This window comes from Lytechinus pictus, chromosome 4 (assembly GCF_037042905.1).
Source record: "Lytechinus pictus isolate F3 Inbred chromosome 4, Lp3.0, whole genome shotgun sequence".
Classification (NCBI taxonomy): Eukaryota; Metazoa; Echinodermata; class Echinoidea; order Temnopleuroida; family Toxopneustidae; genus Lytechinus; species Lytechinus pictus.
Window position 1 is genome coordinate 13701717 of NC_087248.1, and position 11626 is coordinate 13713342.

The following is an 11626-nucleotide window of genomic DNA, read 5'->3' on the forward strand; positions in this document are numbered from 1 at the left end:
TGACGAAATTCACGACGTCGTGAATTTCGTCGCCAATTTCGTCGTGAATTTGTTTTGCTTGTCTGGGCGGTATGCGGGTTGAAACCAATTCGTCTGCTGCTAATTCCTCCACTGCAGGGTCGATCTACATTCACTTAGTCTAATGCAATTCTGTCCATTAACTTTTCGCCTAACAACCATATGGTCCAATAATCATTTAGTTCAATCATCACTTCGTCTATAATCACCAGTTCGTCTATGACTTTTTCGTCTCACAACTAGTTGGTCTAATATCAATTTTATTTTCCTTTTATAAGTTAATTTCGCCCAATTGACACTTCGTTCAATTACATCAAATGGCATATGGAATAAATGGCAATTGGACCAACTTGGTTATTAGACAAAATGGCAGTTAGACCATGTGGATAGTGGACGAACTGATGGTAGACCAAATGAAAGCAGACGAGTTGGCATTAGACCAATTGAAAAAAAAATGAAACGACAGAACGATGTCCACTGCTATCCATATGCATAGGCGGATCCAGGGGGGAGGGGGGCCGAGGGGCCCGCCCCCTCCCCCTATTGGCGGAGCAAAAAAAAGGAAAAAGGGAAGAAAGATATAGAAAAAAGGAGGGAAAAGAGAGGAGAAAAAAAACGAAGAGGAGGAAACGAGTTAAAAAAAATTAGATGAGGGGAAGACGTGGAAATAAAAAGAATCTTTCATGTCACTATATAAAATTTTCGCTCGTGCTTCGCGCTCACATTGCCTGTTAGGTGTTCCAGGGGCGGATCCAGCCTTCGCCAATAGGGGGGGGGCGGAATTATTTTTCAGCCATATTTTCCCCGATCGGCTGCTCGGAGATGATTTTTGGTTTCTGTGAAGGGGTGGTCTTCTTAGCTTTATTCTTATAAATCAACATAAATATATAATATCATAATCCTTATTTATATAATGTGAGCGCGAAGCGCGAGCTAAATTTTTTTGGAAATCTTATATATTTTTTCCTATAATTTGAACATTCTGGGCAATGTCTGTTTTCCTAAAAAAGATGTGTATGCAAATAAATTATTACTACGAACGCGAAGCGCGAGCAGAAGTGAACTGGTGGAATAGGTACATGTTAAAGACTGCATGCAGTTAATCATGAAGACGTTATATATTTTAAAAATCAAATAATGCGAGCGCGATGCGCGAGCTGAATTTTTTGACATTTTTACTTAAAAATAGAAATTCTAAAGACTTTGTAACTTAAACAGAATAGGTATTTAATAAACAATTGATGCGAGCGCGAAGCGCGAGCTGAAAATTTCTACATAAAGAATGGAAAATTTTAATCAATTTTTTAAATCGTGAACAGGATAGCTATACAGTGCGTCCCAGAAAAAACGAAACCGAGATTTAGCGATGATTTATCATAACTTAATCACAAATAAAATAGAAAAATGGCCTATCAATGTAAAGCATAGAATCTCCTCTTTCATCTGATATTACTTAGATTATTCCTTATTCACGCATGAGTGAGCAAAAACAATTTGAAGAAAGGATACCAAAAACTCATGGCGGGGGTATCTGAATGTCAAAAAGAAAATCACAAATCTTAAAAGTTCAATATCTGCTCTTTAATTTGATACCTCAATTACAGAAAATGGTCAAGAAATAACAAAGTTCTGGTTATTTGAAATAAGGCTTGAATTTCCATAATTTCATTGAATAAAGTGTTTTCACCGGTTTCCCACATAAGCTATCGCATGGTTAACAAAAGACTCAATGCATGGCTGATCGTCAACAAAACGGAGTGCCGAGTGAGTTTGAACGCTAGCCTGTAAAACCTCTTCATTTTCCAAAACAAGATATGAAAATCACCTAACAGGCAATGTGAGCGCGAAGCGCGAGCGAAAATTTTATATAGTGACATGAAATATTTTTTTTATTTCCATGTCTTCCCCTCATCTTACTTTATTCACTCGTCTCCTCCTCTTCGTTTTTCTACTCTCTTTTCCCTCCTTTGTTTTTCTTTCTTTCCTTTTTTTCCTTTTTTTTTGCTCCGCCAATAGGGGGGGGGGGGAGGGCGGGCCCCTCGGCCCCCCTCCCCCCTGGATACGCCTATGCATATGGATAGCAGTGGACATCGTTCTGTCGTTTCAATGTTTTTTTTCAATTGGTCTAATGCCAACTCGTCTGCTTTCATTTGGTCTACCATCAGTTCGTCCACTATCCACATGGTCTAACTGCCATTTTGTCTAATAACCAAGTTGGTCCAATTGCCATTTATTCCATATGCCATTTGATGTAATTGAACTAAGTGTTAATTGGGCGAAATTAACTTATAAAAGGAAAATAAAATTGATATTAGACCAACTAGTTGTGAGACGAAAAAGTCATAGAAGAAGTGGTGATTATAGACGAAGTGATGACTGGACCAAATGGTTATTGGACCATATGGTTGTTAGGCGAAAAGTTAATGGACAGAATTGCATTAGACTAAGTGAATGTAGATCGACCCTGCAGTGGAGGAATTACCAGCAGACGAATTGGTTTTAACCCGCATATACCACCCAGGCAAGCAAAACAAATTCACGACGAAATTGGCGACGAAATTCACGACGTCGTGAATTTCGTCGTGAAAAGTTCGCGACGAAATTGGCGACGTCGTGAATTTCGTCGCCAATTTCGTCGTGAATATTCGCGATTTGGTCTATTTGCGATGTCCCTTCAGGGCCACCATAGGATCTGAGGACATAACTGAATCCGAACAAATTTATATCAGACATCTCCAGCATTTTTTCACTAAGTTTTTATTATCTAAAGTGGGTTTGCATTTCTTTTTTTTATTTAATACTAATTTCCTCAAACTTCTCCCAAGCTTGACAATGATTAGCAAAAAGAAAATCAAGCCTAAGCCATTTCGTGTAAATCACAGCTCAGTGTGACGCAAATATCGCCACAATGGCCTCGGTGTGTGGGGGGAGTGTGGTAGGGCGCAATGCACTCTTCGAAGTGTTTTGGGCAAGGAAACAAGTTTAACAAAGGTAAAAGATATGTTCAAATCAGTTTTACTGGCTAAATTCCATGTTTTCTTCATGATTAAGGTCTACTTTTATTCACATAACTATTTCAAAGTTCTGCGCAAATCATTTTTCACTAACTTTTCAAAAGTAAGTGGGACTCACTCAAGCGAGATTTTGTTTTAGACAGTTATATCGTCATTTGCTTAAATGGATCTGTACCAATGTTAAAATGTGGAAAAATTATCAGGAACTTACAAATGTATAATTTTACAGGATTTGTTCTAAGTGTAAACTTTTTTATGATACGCACTGTATATTGGACTTATGTTGCGCAAAATTCACTCTGCAGAGTGCTCAATGCTTCTTTTGATTCTATTGTGTCATCCTTCTTTGGTTTAACTCAACACCGTATTTCCCTGAATAAATTGGAAACAATTTGTCTGGCTTCTCTAGTACTAAGGAGATATGCAGTGGGCTGTATCCAATTGCTTGAGGCACTGATAGCATCAAAGAGATCCCTGACGAAAAGACTATTGAATCCGAAGTACACAACCCCGGGGATCCAACAGACGTAGAAGGTAGCTTGGAGAAGCAATACTGTCACAACACCTTTGAATCGTCTTGCGGATCTACGTAGATTGGAAGGTGGAATTCGGCCGACCGTTTCAGCTTCGAGTCTATCTGCCAGGTTGGTTTCTTGGCTATTGCTTCTGATGGGGTGGTTCATATCAGCTTCCAAGGATTGACTCGGGGCTGCGGACATCACAGACATCACTGCAATGGTTTTGGATTGCTTCAGCACAATCCTTATCAGGCATATGTTTGTCCATGTAGTAATTATGAACGCGACACCAATCGGGATGCTGATGAAGCAGGCGTTAAAGGTATCTAACCAATGGGTTGTCAAGAATCTCTTGTCACCGGTGCATTCCGCAATGTATTTCTCGGCGAAGGGGAGGCCCGGAAACGGAAGGTATATCGAACAAACCAAGGAGATTGTTAGAGCTCCTATAACGAGCATTCTTTTGGTCTTGTCCAGCGAAACCATCGTGGCATACCGTAAAGGATAACTGATGAATAGATACTTGTTTATACACAACCAAGATATGGATGCCATGTTGCTGAAAAGCAAGACGTAGTAGAAAAAGGGAAGGATTGAATTTGTGACGGTGCAGATGGTAATGTCTCCTCTTGCAATCTTCCATAACAGAGACCAAGCGCCCCCGACAACAGATTGTATCGTGTCCAGAACAGAGTGTACTCGGTAAAGCAATACCGTATCTTCAGTGATTGAAACTTGCTTGGATATCACCACAATCATGAGGAAATTCAAAGATACAGAAAGTACCATATTTATCGAGAAGAAGATGATAGTGAACGGGCTTCCATTAATTAGTTCAGCCAAGTAGGGATCACTGGTTGTGTTGTTCATCATGTTCATGGCGCCAGCCAAATTCCTGTTCCGTTTTTTCGTCACCAAGAGAGAGTACAATTCGGGTACATGACAGTTCACCTCTTGTGAGAAATTTTGAATCACACTTGGCATGCATTTACAGCTTAACAATAATATGAAAGCTTTGCGTGCCTTAGCAAAAGGCTCTTGAAAAACAGTGCAATGGGGGTCTTGAGATGGCATATCATGGAACATTGACGTGTTTGAACAATGCACTTAAGAATGGCATTGGCAATATTTGCTATCCTGACCATCAGTAGTCAGTCAATTGTCAGTCGATTATCAATACCTCTTTATTTTATGGTCTTTTTGGCCTCTCTTTTCTTTTCTGGTTGAGAGGGGGAGAGTGAGGAGGGATGAATGAATGAACTGTAAATTTCAAACAATTATTTGGACAATTACGGATTGTCTTTACACGTTTACTCTACATGTACTTTGCTACCAGTCCTGTTCTGCTCTACGGAATATAAATTGATTTATCCAGCAAACAGAATCTCATAAACGGAGGGAACACACACACAGCAGACCTAAAATTGACACTTTCACTTTGTTGATTCAGAAATACAAGAGGATGGTCAGCGGATACAATGTAATGAAATTGAACACTTTCTATAGGAGTGCAGGACCGTTTTTGTCACGTTAATGGCTTTCCTTTGCATGTAACACCAAATTGTTCGTATGCAAAGCACACCTACTGGGCACTGAAAGTGTTTACATATCAAACAATAACCAAGTATTGGAGCTTGTGTTTTGACAACTATTCCTCTTATTTCGCAAAGAGAAAATTTTCTACTTGGATCGGCTACTCTTTTTCTGGTGCGTGTGCATGTGCGTGCGTGGGTGATTTTTTCGGGAATTATAATGGTTCAGCGTTGTAATTGAATCTAATTTAATTTAATTTAATAACTTGATTGTCCATAAAGAATTTTTTTATCACTGGTTTGCACACATGTAGATACAATGTACAATGTATATAAAGAACAAAGCAAAAATGGTGATAACATGTCAACATAAGGAAGTTATATTAACTCAGGTATACATGATTCGCGCAAAAGTATTTGAATTACGAATCAAAGTTAAAGTCTGGTTTTATTCTTATTATAAAATAATTTTATTTTGGTTATAGTTATCGGCAAAAAAAGGAATGGATCGAAAGCTGGTATGCATGTGCAATGTAATTGCAGTTGAGAGTAAGGGATGTGCATAATAAACCTCTCATTAGTATATGTGTATTATCAAAATGTATCTATTGTTATTGTTATAAACAATCAATTAAAGAAGAGAGTAGGATACCAATTGCGGGCGAGGCACAGACCTTCGGACTTGAGCGTTTAAGGGATGAATTGCGTTGGGGGCAAAATATTGGGTCAGATGCCTAAAAAGTAGCAATTTCTGGAAAGCAATTACTTCAAGCACAAGCAATTTTAGCCAAGCAAAAGGTCACACCTGAGCAATTGCTTTAAACCCTAATCTTGACTCCAGAAACATGAGAAAGCAATTGCTAGCGGTTTGAACAATAGCGACGTCACGCTGGTACGAACACGACTCACAGAACAAAGTCTGGACTCGAATGCAGAGGTGTGGCAGTGCAAAATACCGCTTCTATCATGCAACACCTTTTCCTCAGATGTGGTATCAAACTATTCTTTTAACTTGTTTCTAATTAATAAATTCATATAGTTTGTATTCGGTTTGCACTTACTAGGAAGAAAGGTCATGTAGGCTACTGTACACTTTGGGGTTCTCTCTCAGGGACATAAATATGATTTTAAAAACGCGAACGCCCTGATCAAGCAAACGCTCAAGCTGCTCTGACGGAGCTTGAAACCCCCAAGCAAAATGCTTTAACGCACAAGCTTTTGGGTCAGATGCATACAAAGTAGCGATTGCATTTGCTAGGCTTTCGTTTGGCTTTTGCTTGATTCTGTATGCGTAAAAATGAGCGAACAAATGTTTTTGCTAGTAAGTTCAAGCAATCGCTAACCGACTGATAGCATTTTCTTGACGATTAAGCTATTGCTAAAAAGCGTATGAATAAAGCGAACATTTCGCTTCTGCGTTTAAGCACTTTCTTGGCTTTTTTTTTCAAGCTCCGTCAGAACAGCTTGAGCGTTTGCTTGATCAGGGCGTTCGCGTTTTGTTATTATTATATATATATGCATCTGATATTATTCTTGGCTCTGAAACATGGCTTAACAGTTCCATATGCAGTTCAGAATTGTTCCCCCCAGGCTACGATGTAATTCGGAAGGATCGTCTTGATGGCCGCAGGGGCGTAGACAACGGGGGGGATGAGGGGGATGCATCCCCCTGTTGCACCCACAAATGTAATAACGCCCACAAATGTAATAACGCCCACAAATGTAATAACACTTTACCCACAAATGTAATAACGCCCACAAATGTAATAACACTTTACCCACAAATGTAATAATTTCACCCACAAATGTAAAAATGCACTTTACCCACAAATGTAATAATTTTTGATCGCCCACAAATGTAATAATGACTTTACCCACAAATGTAATAAATTTGAAGGGATATTTGGCGAATCCGTTCTAAAATAAAATCCTATAGTAATTCGTTCATATAGCACAAAAGTGCAAAGTGTTTTTACCAGACGTTAATTAAACATCATAGTCCAAGTCCAAAGTCTTTTTCCAGACCCGGTTGTTTCAAAATTATAATATACGTCCAAAGTCTTTTTTCCAGACCCGGTTAATTCAAAAATTATAATGCAAGTCCAAAGTCTTTTTTTCAGACCCGGTTGTTTAAAAAATTATAATATAAGTCCAAAGTCTTTTTTCCAGACCCGGTTGATTCAAAAATTATAATGCAAGTCCAAAGTCTTTTTTTCAGACATGGTTGTTTCAAAAATTATAATATAAGTCCAGTCTTTTTTCCAGACCCGGTTGTTTAAAAGATTATAATATAAGTCCAAAGTCTTTTTCCAGACCCGGTTATTTCAAAAATTATAATATAAGTCAAAACTAAGATATGATAATGATATTTCAGTGGAAAAAAAAGAGAATCGAGCTTAGTCTTTTCTCCAGACCCAGTTAATTAAAACTGGCGGAATTAATGTCTTTGTTGTTGTTTCAACTTATACGGCGTATATTGTGAATATATGCACTAAGAGTAAATTGAGAATCAAGCGTAGTCTTTTCTCCAGACCCGGTTACTTAAAACTAAAAAATAAACCCTATAGCAATGCGTTCATATAGCACCAAAGTGCAAAGTCTTTTTTCCAGACCCGGATAATTAAACAATTACAATATAAGTCCAAAGTCTTTCCTCCAGACCCGGCTATTAAAAAATGAATTAAAAAACTTCAAATCTAAGACCAATTTTCCAAAGTTTCACCCAGTAAAAAAATATGTCTTTACCCCACACCCATTTAAAAAAAATAATACTACGACCCCTACAAAACATTGTAATAATGCATGGGTAAAGCAAACATCCTTTCTCCAGACTTGGTTATTATTTGAAAAAATAAAGTAGTTTTTACAAATATTCTAAAACGAATACCCAATAATCTAATTACTGTGGAATAACATGAAGACCGATTGTCGAAGATCGACTTTCCTCCAGACACAATTATTTCAAGAAATAAAAAATCAATAAAACCCAACCCCCAAAACGAATCTTAGAACCAACAATCCCTCTCATGTATTTATTTTTTTCTCATTTGATTATCTGTATTTATACTTTGTTATTTTGTTATTTGTTGTGTTATCTATTTTTTGAGGGGCCCACATTGTACAAGCATTGCTTTTTAGTGGGTCCCCCCATTTCCATCTTAATTTAATTTCTATTGAAAAATTAGTATACATATTTAAAACCTACAATGTGTTGCCGAAATTGTCTAAGTGTTTTTTTCACAACATATGTATCATTAATTTTGTTTGCAACGGATACAAATATTTATGTTTATATATGGTATACAATTTGTTTTTGTTTGATGGAAGTGAAATAAATAAATTTTGAATTTGAATTTGAATCCTCCAAATTAAGACCATGCATGTAGAAAAGCACATGTTTAGAGCGTTGTCTTTATTCCAGACCCAGTAATTTAAAAATGATTTAAACAATCTTAAAATAGAGTAAGAATATGACTTTGTCATATTCTTATTCTTGTGGAATAACACGAGTATTATGCTTAGTCTTTCGTCTAGACCCGGTTATTTAAAATATAATCAAATATTGAAAAAAAATCACAGCTAAGACCAATCTTCAAAATTAAACCAACTTAAAATGCTTGGGCTTAGAGTGTTGTCTTTACCCCTCACCCAGTTCTCTTTAAAATACAAATTATTGAAACAACCGGGTCTGGAAAAAAGACTTTGGACTTATATTCTAATGTTTGAAACAACCGGATCTGGAAAAAAAGACTTTGGAATTGTACTATAATGTTTTATTAACCGGGTCTGGAAAAAAGACTTTGGACTTACATTATAATTTTTGAAACAACCGGGTCTGGAAAAGAGACTTTGGACTTGCATTATACTTTTTAATTAACCGGGTCTGGAAAAAAGACTTTGGACGTATATTATAATTTTTGAAACAACCAGGTCTGGAAAAAAGACTTTGGATTTATATTCTATTTTTTTAATTAACCGGGTCTGGAAAAAAGACTTTGGACTTATATTATAATTTTTGAAACAACCGGGTCTGGAAAAAAGACTTTGGACTTGCATTATAATTTTTGAATTAACCAGGTCTGGAAAAAAGACTTTGGACGTATATTACAATTTTTGAAACAACCGGGTCTGGAAAAAAGACTTTGGACGTATATCATAATTTTTTAAACAACCGGGTCTGGAAAAAAGACTTTGGACTTGCATTTTAATTTGTTAATTAACCGGGTCTGGAAAAAAGACTTTGGACGTATATTATAATTTTGAAACAACCGGGTCTGGAAAAAGACTTTGGAATTGTACTATAATGTTTTATTAACCGGGTCTGGAAAAAAGACTTTGCACTTTTGTGCTATATGAACGAATTACTATAGGATTTTAGTTTAGAACAGATTCGCCAAAAATCCCTTCAAATTTATTACATTTGTGGGTAAAGTCATTATTACATTTGTGGGCGATCAAAAATTATTACATTTGTGGGTAAAGTGCATTATTACATTTGTGGGTGAAATTATTACATTTGTGGGTAAAGTGTTATTACATTTGTGGGCGTTATTACATTTGTGGGTAAAGTGTTATTACATTTGTGGGCGTTATTACATTTGTGGGCGATTATTACATTTGTGGGTGTAACACCCCCCCACCTCACAAGGTGGGGGGGATGGCATGTACAATCATCCCCCCCCCCCAGGTTTTGGGGAATGATATTTGGTTACTTAATAAGTCATAATGATGATAATAATAGTAATAATGATAACAATTATAATATTAATAATAATAATAATTATGATGATGATAATAATAATCCTCATCATTATTGTAATTGTGTTTATTGTTATTAGCCGCATTCACACGGTGAAAGCCAATTCAGACGGTAAAAAAAAGAAAATCTTACAAGTATTTTGTGGTTATCTTGTGGTTTGGAAACCACAAGATAACCACAAGATTAATCGCGCATATTTTGCAGTGCGCGCAATCTCGTGGTGTGGAAACCAAAAGATAACCACGAGTTTTGCGTTTTTCTGAAGAGGTGTAACAGCAAAATTCACAGAGATAAATAAATACGTAGTGTGGTTCAATATGCAATACTATGTGTCAGTCCATTCTGTATTCGTATGCCACGGTGTGTAGATCTTGTCGATGTATGTCTGTCCATTCAAGGCGTAGTATGTGTGTGGTGCGCGCACCCGTGTGTGTGAGGGTGTGTGCGTATGTGTGTGTGTGTGTGCGTGCGCGCTTGTGTGTGTTATTTTACCTCATTAAGTATGCATCAGATTGCACGATTTCAAGTTCAAAATTGCAAAAGCTCCCTACCGTGGGAGGGGGGACACCCCCCTCCTACACCCTCCCCCCGCTCGGTCGCTTCGCTCCCTCGCTCGGTCGCTTCGCGCCCTCACTAGCGTTGGCAGCCCAGTCATCCCCCCCCAGGTGTACGAACCTGTCTACGCCACTGTTGATGGGTATGGAGGAGTATGCATTGCAATAAAGAACAACCTTGTATTTGAGCGTCTAACCTACAGACTAGATCGGGAGATAGAAGCAGTCTTTATAAAACTTCATCTTGACAGGCACCAATCCCTAGTTATCTGTGCTATGTATCGCCCACCATCCAGTTCGATTGCTTACATGAATGACCTTTGTGAAGAAATGGAGGATATTAACGCTGAGCACCGCAACACTGTTTTGTGGCTTGGAGGGGATTTAAATCTACCTGACATCAATTGGACCACCCTAGCTATTGACAGGAACCAATATCAAAATGCTGTCAACATGAGATTCTTGGACATGCTTCATAACTGTGGGCTTGAACAAATTGTAGATTTTCCAACAAGGCAGAACAGCTTTCTTGACCTCTTCCTTACGAATAGACCTACCCTTGTTGACAAGTGTTCCCCCCTTCCTGGAATTGGTGATCACGATATTGTGTCTGTGGTGTCCTCTATTAAAGCTAGCAGACGCAAACCCGTGAAGAGAAAGATCTACCTTTGGAAGCAGGCAGACTTAGAGAACCTGAAGAAGGATTGCCTTGTATTCCAGAACAGCTTTACTGGTCAATACTGTACTTCTAGCTCTGTACAAGACATGTGTCTTGACATAAAAACAACTCTGACAAAGCTGCTGGATAAGCATGTACCTTCAAAGATGTCATCAACTAGATACAACCAGCCCTGGATAACTCGCTCTGTCAAACGGCTCTCAAGAAAGAAAAAAAAAAGTACTATAACAGAGCGAAGACCAGCAATGACCAAGCTGACTTTGAGAAGTACCAGCAGGTCAAGAGACATTCCAGAATTGCCTGCAAACAAGCTTACAACAAGTACTTGACAGATATTGTCAGTCCAGACACCACAAGTAATCCAAAGCGTTTCTGGAGTTTTGTAAACAGCAAGCGCCATGATGCCTCAGGTGTAGCACCATTAAAGTCTCATGATGGTCTGACTACTGCTGACAGTCTCTCTAAGGCCAACATCTTAAGCCAACAATTCTCATCGGTATTCAACCATGATGAAGATATGACCAGCCTGAGAGACAAAGGGCCTAGTGCTTA